We start from the raw sequence: 8,839 nt of genomic DNA on the forward strand, positions 1-8,839 counted from the left end.
GGCTCTTGTACATATTGTATATGACCCGTCTTCCCTATAGCTTACCCCAACTGTCTTCAGAATTTCGAACATCTAACGGCATTTTACATTGTCGAACGCTTTTTCCAGGTCGACAAATCCTATGAACGTGTCTTGATTCTTCCTTAGGCTTGCTTCCATTATTAACCGCAACGTCAGAATTGTCTCTCTCGTCCTTTACCTTTCCTAAAGCCAAACTGATAGTCATCTAGCGCAACCTCAATTTTCTTTTCCGTTCTTCTGTATATTATTTTTGTGCGCAACTAGGAGACATGAGCTGTTAAGCTGTTTGTGCCATAATTCTCGCACTTGTCGGCTCTTGCCGTCTTCGGAATTGTGAGGATGATATTTTTCCGAAAGTCAGTTGGTATGTTGCCAGACTCACACTTTCTACACACTACCGTGAAAAGTCTTTTGTTGCCACTTTCCCTTATGATTTTACAAGTTCTGACGGAATGTTATCTATCCCTTCTGCCTTAATTGATTTTAATCCTACAAAGCTCTCTTAAATTCGCCTAGAACTGCGTTCCAGTCTCCCATGACTACTAGAGTTTCATATCCCTTTACATACTGTATTACCCTTTTAATATCCTCATACACTTTCTCTGTCTCTTCAGCTTGCGACGTCGGCATGTGTGTCTTAACTTTCGTTGTCGGTGTTGGTTTGCTGTCGATTCTACCTATCACTGAACTGTTCACAGTAACACCCTTCCTTCCTACTCATAACGATTCCTAATCCCGTTATATGATTTGATGTAGCTGTTAATATTACCCCATACTCATTTGACCAGAAATCCTTGCCTTCTTTCAACTTCACTGACCCCTCCTATATCTAGATTGATTCAGATATTCTTTTTCCTCTACCACGTTTAAGCTTCTGACATTCCGCGCCCCGACTCGTAGAAAGTTATCCTGCCGTTGATCATTCAGTCTTTTTCTCATGGTAACCTCTGTATTGACAATCCCCTCCCTGAGATCCGAATGAGTGGCTATTGCGGAATCTTTTTCCAATGGGGAGATCACCGTGGCACTTCTTCAATTACAGGCCACATGTCCTGTGGATACACATTACGTGTCTTTAATGCAATGGTTTCCATTGCATCTGCACCCTCGTGCCGTTGATCATTGCTGATTCTTCCGCCATTAGGGGCAGTTTCCCACCCCGAGGGCCAGAGAGTGCCCTCAACCTCTGTCCGCTCCTCCGCTCTCTTTCACAAGGTCGTTGGCAGAATGAGGGGTGAATTCTTATGCCGGAAGTCTTCGGCCGACAATGCTGAATATTAACTTTTAAGCAGCGGTGGGTTTAGAACCTGGGACTGAAGACGTTTTGATTATGAACCAGAGATGTTACCCCCTTTTTTTGTTTTAACCTCATTTTGTTCGTATTCGTTCGTTCTATCTGCTCGGGGCGGACGTCGCAAGACACCCGTTTCAGTTCGTCGTCGATTCATTCACTCAGTTTTTTTTTTTTTTTTTTTTTTTTTTTTTTTTTTTTTTTTTTTTTACAGGGGACAGCTAAGCCTCTGACCAAACACGCTGACTTACCGTGCCGGCGTCCCTAGACCACAGGTGATCCTCAGAACAATTTAAGAGTTCTGTAAAATTTGTTTTACGTATTTGCTGGACTCTAGTTTCCTTGTTAACGATACTTCGTCAATTATTTCGATGCTAGCCTTCTCAGTTTCTGAATATTGCTTCTGTTTCGTTAAAATTAATTTCAGATACTCGTACTGAATATAAAAGGCTCTTAGCTCTCACTATGCTTTTCAGAATAATTTACTCACATCTTAGTCTTTCAAAAGCCGTACCACAATTTTCAATTGTAAGCTCACAGTGTCTTGCATCGACCGTTAAGCTTTTGAAACAAGATTCTTGTATGATGCTGGGAAATCGAACTGTACAGCTGAAGGAAAAACTAAAACTTCGATTGCCCAGCGTAGGTGTCTCTCGAAAGACGGCCAGGAGCGGTTCGCGGGTCGAGCTGCGCCATTGCTGGCTATTGCCGCTACGTGTGTCGGTTGTCGCTATGCGCAGTTCTCGGACACCAATATTTTGCGCTTGCCTCCTACACTGTGCGACTGGTGTAGTGGTGTTTTCTTTTGAGTTTCTTTGTCAAGCTTAATCGCTTCATATATTGCTTCTGGACGTCGTTATTGCACCCACCCCGAGTGAAAACACCTACGATATTTTGATGTATCTATCGAGAAAAAATTTTTCTTCTCCAATCCAGCTGTTAGCACAACCAGACCGTTATTCGTTCTTTCTAAAACTTGTCACCAACACATTTTCACCCTTGAATTTCTGAGATCTGTTAGTTGCCAATTCAAAGAAAATGCGAGTTTAATCTACATTAAACATGTCACAGTCTGCATGTCCTTCACGCATTGTAGGCCACACGATACTCAGTCATTGTTGGATTTTTCACTATTGACTCTGTTGGCTACACCGCTCACTTTGCCAGAAGCAATGCCCTGGACACTGCTTGAACCTTCAGTCCAGCCACTGCTGCACCCAGGTTCCTCATCTTTTAATTTCTCGGCAAATTACTCCGCTTTCACGGTAAGTAGACGTCCACTGATGGGTACATTGATGCTTCTCCGTTGCCCAAATCATTTAAGCACCTCTTAATCCATGTCGCCCCGTTCAGCTTTTCGTAACTACTTAGTTTTAGTTCCATACTGTTTAAACGCAGTAACAATTTTATCCTTGGTCTGTATAACCTTCGGACTGTGGAATTTACGAGACCAAACTGATGACACACGTCAACCTTTTTAGCTGCATTCTCGATTTCATGAATCGATATTACTGTTTCTTCCACAGTTTCTTGGCCACGCTGTTCCAAAATACGTGTACTTCGTAGCAAATTGTTATGGAAACTGGCATCACATGTACAGTTGACGAGCTCTGTGATTGTCCCCACTACTATAGTATGGAAAGGGCTTACGGGCGCCCAACCCCGAGGTTATCAGCGTACTACAGTATGAATGCGCTAAGGTAGCAATGAGGTGAGGGGTCTACACTACATCTACTGTTGACGGAAGGGCATAGAGGAAAACATACCGCGTTGCCATATTACAACGGATTTCCTTCTACAATACAATGATTATTGGAAAATCTTGTTCCTAAATACGGCTTGTAAGGGGTCCGTAGACCCTTACTATAACTTTGCACCCGGTTCAGGTCGATAGGGCGAACAATCGATTGTGACGTGTTGAGAGAGCGAGTATCTAGATGCGCCATAGAGGTTGGCGGGAATGGTGTGTGTGTGGAGGCCATTATTGGAATACAGGGTTTTTAACCGAGAAGGGTGTCACCATCGCCGTGGTTAGACCCCCAAATAATAAATAAATACCGGGGAAGTGATGAAGTATCTTTATAAAAGTGATCAGTGACGTTACTAGTGCCGATATTCAGTTTCGCGTCTACCGCGCCGGCCTAATCTTGGATTGCAGTGTTGGATGCAGTCATGGATTAGCGTGTGAAGATAATGGCAAATGAAGAAAGCCTGTGCTGAGATTAGCCGCAATTAGATATGTATGACGAAGACAGTGGCTGTCTCCTTTTTGTGAAGAATATAAGTTTGTATTTAGGAAAACTGTGTTGGTGTTCCTTATTACCATACATTCAGTGTTACAATATTGAACAGGACGAACTGGAAAGTAACAACTTCCGTTGCAGTCAATTCCGATTATTAGCCCCATTAGGTTCACGGTCATGTTAATAATAAATATTGGGCTGCTATTCGATCAGATCAAGTGGGGATAAGAACGGAGGTGTTACAGGCTGAAAGTGATATATACGAGGTGTATGAGTACAGATTCGTCGTATGAAGTAAAGGTGATAAGTACGTACCTTACCAGGAATAGGGCAGTACCACAGAAATCACGACGCTATAGCCGAGTTGTCATTGTAACCGATGTTGTTATAAGAAAGCTCAACTGTATTTCGTTTGTTATATCAACAGACACAGTAAGTCCTTTCGTGCCTGTTTTCTTTTTTTTTTCTTTTTCAATGACAAACAATTAATCTGGGCTGCATCGTCCTGACTAACCAAGTCAGCCCACGAGTTATGACCCCGCTCCTTGCATTCTGACATGCAATTCACCCCTCAGTTGACGTGGGATATAATTCCTTGCATTATATATACGCAGCAGCTCCGTCTTCTTCGAATGTTTCATGTTCTGCAATTCTTTCTTTTTTCTTTCGTCGTCATCTTCTTTGATGGAAGACGTTTCCCTCTCACTTGATTCTTCTTTTCCCGAGATACCAGGCCGATCTTTGCTCTCTTTTTAGCTTCTTTAGCTTGCAGGTATATTTTGACCGCAGAATTCGTCAAATGAAGAATAAAAGATGACTGTGAGGAACAGACTACACCAACAGACCATTCAGCCAGAAACGCATACATATTGAGAAAATATTCAGTAGTCACTGTAAGCAGTGTTTTCCAATAGCATTGTACACAAAGTCAGCTAAGAACATGCTGGTTTACGTAGACTAATCGCTGATTCTGGAGAAAACACTGTGGGAGACTAGCCTTAGTTTGAAATGAACCGGTAATGTATAAGAGAACAGCGAATTCGCTGACTTTTATTGGCAAACTATTGGCAAACTACGTAGCTGGCGAGTTGCAATCTTATCAAACCATAAACGATTCTGTTTTGGTAAACGCCAGTCTGACTGGACTCTACTGCCTCTAGACGAAATTAGATAACCATCACCATTCTGCCCTGTAGTCCAATACACCCCGACCCCCTACATTCCATTTGAGATTTCGTCTTTCTGACTGCAAATAACAGGTTATGATAAAGCCAACGCTTTCACACTGCTGTCTTCGGCCTTTTACACATGCCGTATTCGTAGTTCTGCAGCTAGAAACTTCGTAAATTCGTGGGAAGTTCCTATGGCACCAAAGTGCTGAGGTTATCCCTAGGCTTACACTCTACTTAATGTAACTTAAGGCATCTTATGCTTAAGACAACACACACACCCATGCCCGAGGGAGGACTCGAGCCTCCGACAGGAGGAGCAGCGCGAACTGTGTCAAGGCGCCTGAGACCACGCGGATACACCGTGCAGCTTGCAGCTAGACTTGGATAGCCGGCCAACTGGCCGACCACGATCCTAGGAGCTTTGAACAGGAAATTGCGCTGTGTTTGCGGCTGCGGCGTCCTCCACGTGGCTCCAGCAAATGAAGTCTCATTAGCCTGCTGCTCTGCCCACCTCCCTCCAGTAATCAAAACCTTATTCCAGCGTCCCCAGCGGGTCTCAGGCCCGAGGTTTCGGGCGTAATGATCTCAAAATAAACCCAGATATTAGTTGTGTGTGTGTGTGTGTCTATGTTCTATCTTGAAGCATGCTTTAAGTAAAAATTGTTGCACTTCACTAACATACAAAATTACGAAGTTTTTACCGAAGCAAGATTTAAGATCGGACCTTATAGGATTTAAACAGCAGTTGTGAATGTTCGCCTAGATTCCGTCAAACGCTAGCTCTATCGGGAAACAATACACCTTTGACATGTTCTGCAAACTGGACTCAATTAACTTTCTGAAATACGTTTGTAAATACGAATACATTTGTTTTAAGAGATGCTTTCTAATGCTTATGTAGTCTTCTAATCATCACGTAACAAATAATTATGGTTACCTGTATGAAGAATGTCAAGCAAAGACATGACCTCCCCCAACATGGAGTTCAGCTGTAATTGGTCATTTTGCTCATCTAGGAGTCGGCGCAGTTGAAAACTGCTGTCCACCTAAAGATCGTCGCGACATATTGCATATTCCAGTATTTTGAAGAAACGGCAGTACTGGGACAAAGCAGTTACTGAGCCACTCTGCATCGTTGCCAGATGTATGCAAGATGGTGGCGATGACGTTGTCCAATATGACAGCGTGTAGACTTGGCAACAGTGCATGATGTCGTCCTAGATGGCAGCCATGACGTTATTCAAGATGGCGTCTTTTGGCGGGGAAGTTTTAATTTTGGTTGGAAAGTGCCACTCCCCCCATTCCCCCAGGAAAATTGTGGGAAGTTCAAATTCCAACAGGCTAATGTCTAACACCATGGTTACCTCTACTAACCTAAGAAAATCGTGGTAAGATAGTTCACTTGCGCTACTCCCACTAACGTAAGTCACCTGACTGCCACCTCTTCCTAGGAACTGGCGTCAAGTTTGAATTTTGCCGGTAAAGAAAGGTCAGCTGGGGTTTCTCTACCAACCCAACAAAATTGCGGGAAACAAAGCTCAACTTCACATCCTAAGTCACCTGCCTGCCGCCTCTACCTAGGAATTGGTGGGACATGAACTCAGCCTGCACTTATTTTAGAACAGTTTACTTATGGAGTATATTTATCACAGTAATACCCAGAACACACGCTCTGACATGCCACACAGCATACAGACCTGCAAACTTCTCCAAAATAACTCATGTATAAAATCTACACATGTGCGTGCTGATTGTAAACTGTCAAAATAACGCATTGCATGGCCCACAGACATGCAAACCAGTCGTAAATAATGCAATATATTTACGTCCATAGAGCCAAACCACTTGTAGATTGTCAAAATAATAATCCATCTAAAATACTCTGCAAACATGCTTGCTAATCCAGAAAGAGATTCTCACTCTGCAGCGGAGTGCGGGCTGATATGAAACTTCCTGCTGGCTGCTGGAGAGAGTTAGGGAGAAGTGTACTCTACTTATTTTCGAACATTTTATTTAGGAATGGAGTACAGTTATCACACTGATACAAAACTCACGCTCTGACATGCCTTGGGTCACGGCAACTAGCCTACAGATCTGTAAACTACTCCTAAATAATGCTCTCCAGACATGCAGACTCGTCCTGAATAATGCACCACAGTGATGTGTAGACACGCTCAGTACTCGCAAACTGCCCAAATAATGCACATCTCAGTTTACAGACATGCTCGCCTAATAATTCAACAGAAACACAATCAACGTGCGCAGGCACCATCTGCTACCCTCTGTCCACTAGAGCGCACAGGAAGTGACGCGGCGGTCAGCTGTCAAACTACACACAGGTGCCCTGCGGTATTGGCGACATCCCTTTCATACTTGACACCAGAGAGATCCCTATCCAATAACGTGTTCACCTAGACACAGTTGCTGATGTGATCGGGGGGAGCACAGCTGCGAGATGCCACCTAATTCAGGTGAAGGTTGGCTCTATTTCCGAGTATACTGTCACTGTTATACCGACGTCACAGAACTCTAAGGTGCAGCCCCCATATGTGAGACATCTCCGGATAGCACTTGTCTTTACCACTGATGACAGAATAGCACAGCCGCTTCCCCCCTAACAGAACATACAAGGTTTGTTCAGCTGTGCGTAACCGCCCCATCATGACTGACACCTCACCATGAAACGTCCGCATTGTGACTCATCACCTAAATGGTTCCCAATGTTATTCTTACATCACATGGCTTTGTGAAAAATAGCAGCCAAGTCGACCTCTCAGGAATTCTACAGTGTCCCAGAAATAGTTAACGCAATATACTTACAAGAAGAACACCATATCCGTATAAGTATATAGTTCTGGCGATACCAGCCATGACTTTCTTCTTCTGTGCGGATGCACACATATCCCTCGAAATCTTACAGGACTTGGAAGAATGTCTTCCACGGGTAATGAGTATGTTGGGGTCAGACACTACGAATGTAGTGTGTGGACATACTAGGTGAGAATGTGAGTTTCGCGGGCGGCGTGCGCGAGATAGTCCCTGCAGTCGCACTATCATCTGTTCCCTCGGTGTCTCAGATGGATACAGCGTCTGCCATGTAAGCAGGAGATCCCGGATTCGAGCCCCGGACGGGGCACACATTTTCACCTGTCCCCGTTGATCTACATCAACGTCCATGCGCAGCTGACGGTATTAATATAATTCTAATTTCGTAATAATTAACGCTCGTTTTCTAGATGTCTCAGCTTGTATGCACGGAAATTGTGCCCTAAAAGAACCTGTTTACGAAATTAGCGCAGAATAACGTCGAATGCACTCTTCCCAGCGCTCCTAACGTGTTAGCCTTCCTGCTCTCAACATACACAAATGATCGCCCCGATTTGTAGAGGCTCCTATATCACAGCACAAAGGATGTGAATGAATCGAACACTATGATTGGCTCTTAATGAATTTACCCGCCGAATTACTGATGCCGGCGGTATGGAAGCACCGCCCGCTTTTTTTCCCTCTGCAGACGAGACATTCATCGCTTATTTTACCTCAATCACCATATTGCACTGCCCGCATCTCGTGGTCGTGCGGTAGCGTTCTCGCTTCCCACGCCCGGGTTCCCGGGTTCGATTCCCGGCGGGGTCAGGGATTTTCTCTGCCTCGTGATGGCTGGGTGTTGTGTGCTGTCCTTAGGTTAGTTAGGTTTAAGTAGTTCTAAGTTGTAGGGGACTGATGACCATAGATGTTAAGTCCCATAGTGCTAAGAGCCATTTGAACCATTTTTGAACCATATTGCACTGACAACGAAACCTCACAAAGTGCCATACATATTGTTAAATACGGAAGGACTCTTACTTAATTAACTACTCTCCCACTATTAGCAGGAGCTTGAATTGAACAACACAAGTATTTTCACATGTTTTACCATAATATTATACCATTTTTGTAGTACTTCTTGATATGAAGCAAGCAGCAGCAGCCTCTCAATTGCTCACGTAATACAATTCCGAAGATATAGACTGGAAATTATTTCTCTACAAACCTGAAACATTAGCTAGGTGAAGCGTACTCTAGACCACTGAGTAACTAGAAACAAACAGAGCAAAAATGTAATTTCCACC

This window comes from Schistocerca gregaria, chromosome 1, assembly GCF_023897955.1.
Source record: "Schistocerca gregaria isolate iqSchGreg1 chromosome 1, iqSchGreg1.2, whole genome shotgun sequence".
Classification (NCBI taxonomy): domain Eukaryota; kingdom Metazoa; phylum Arthropoda; class Insecta; order Orthoptera; family Acrididae; genus Schistocerca; species Schistocerca gregaria.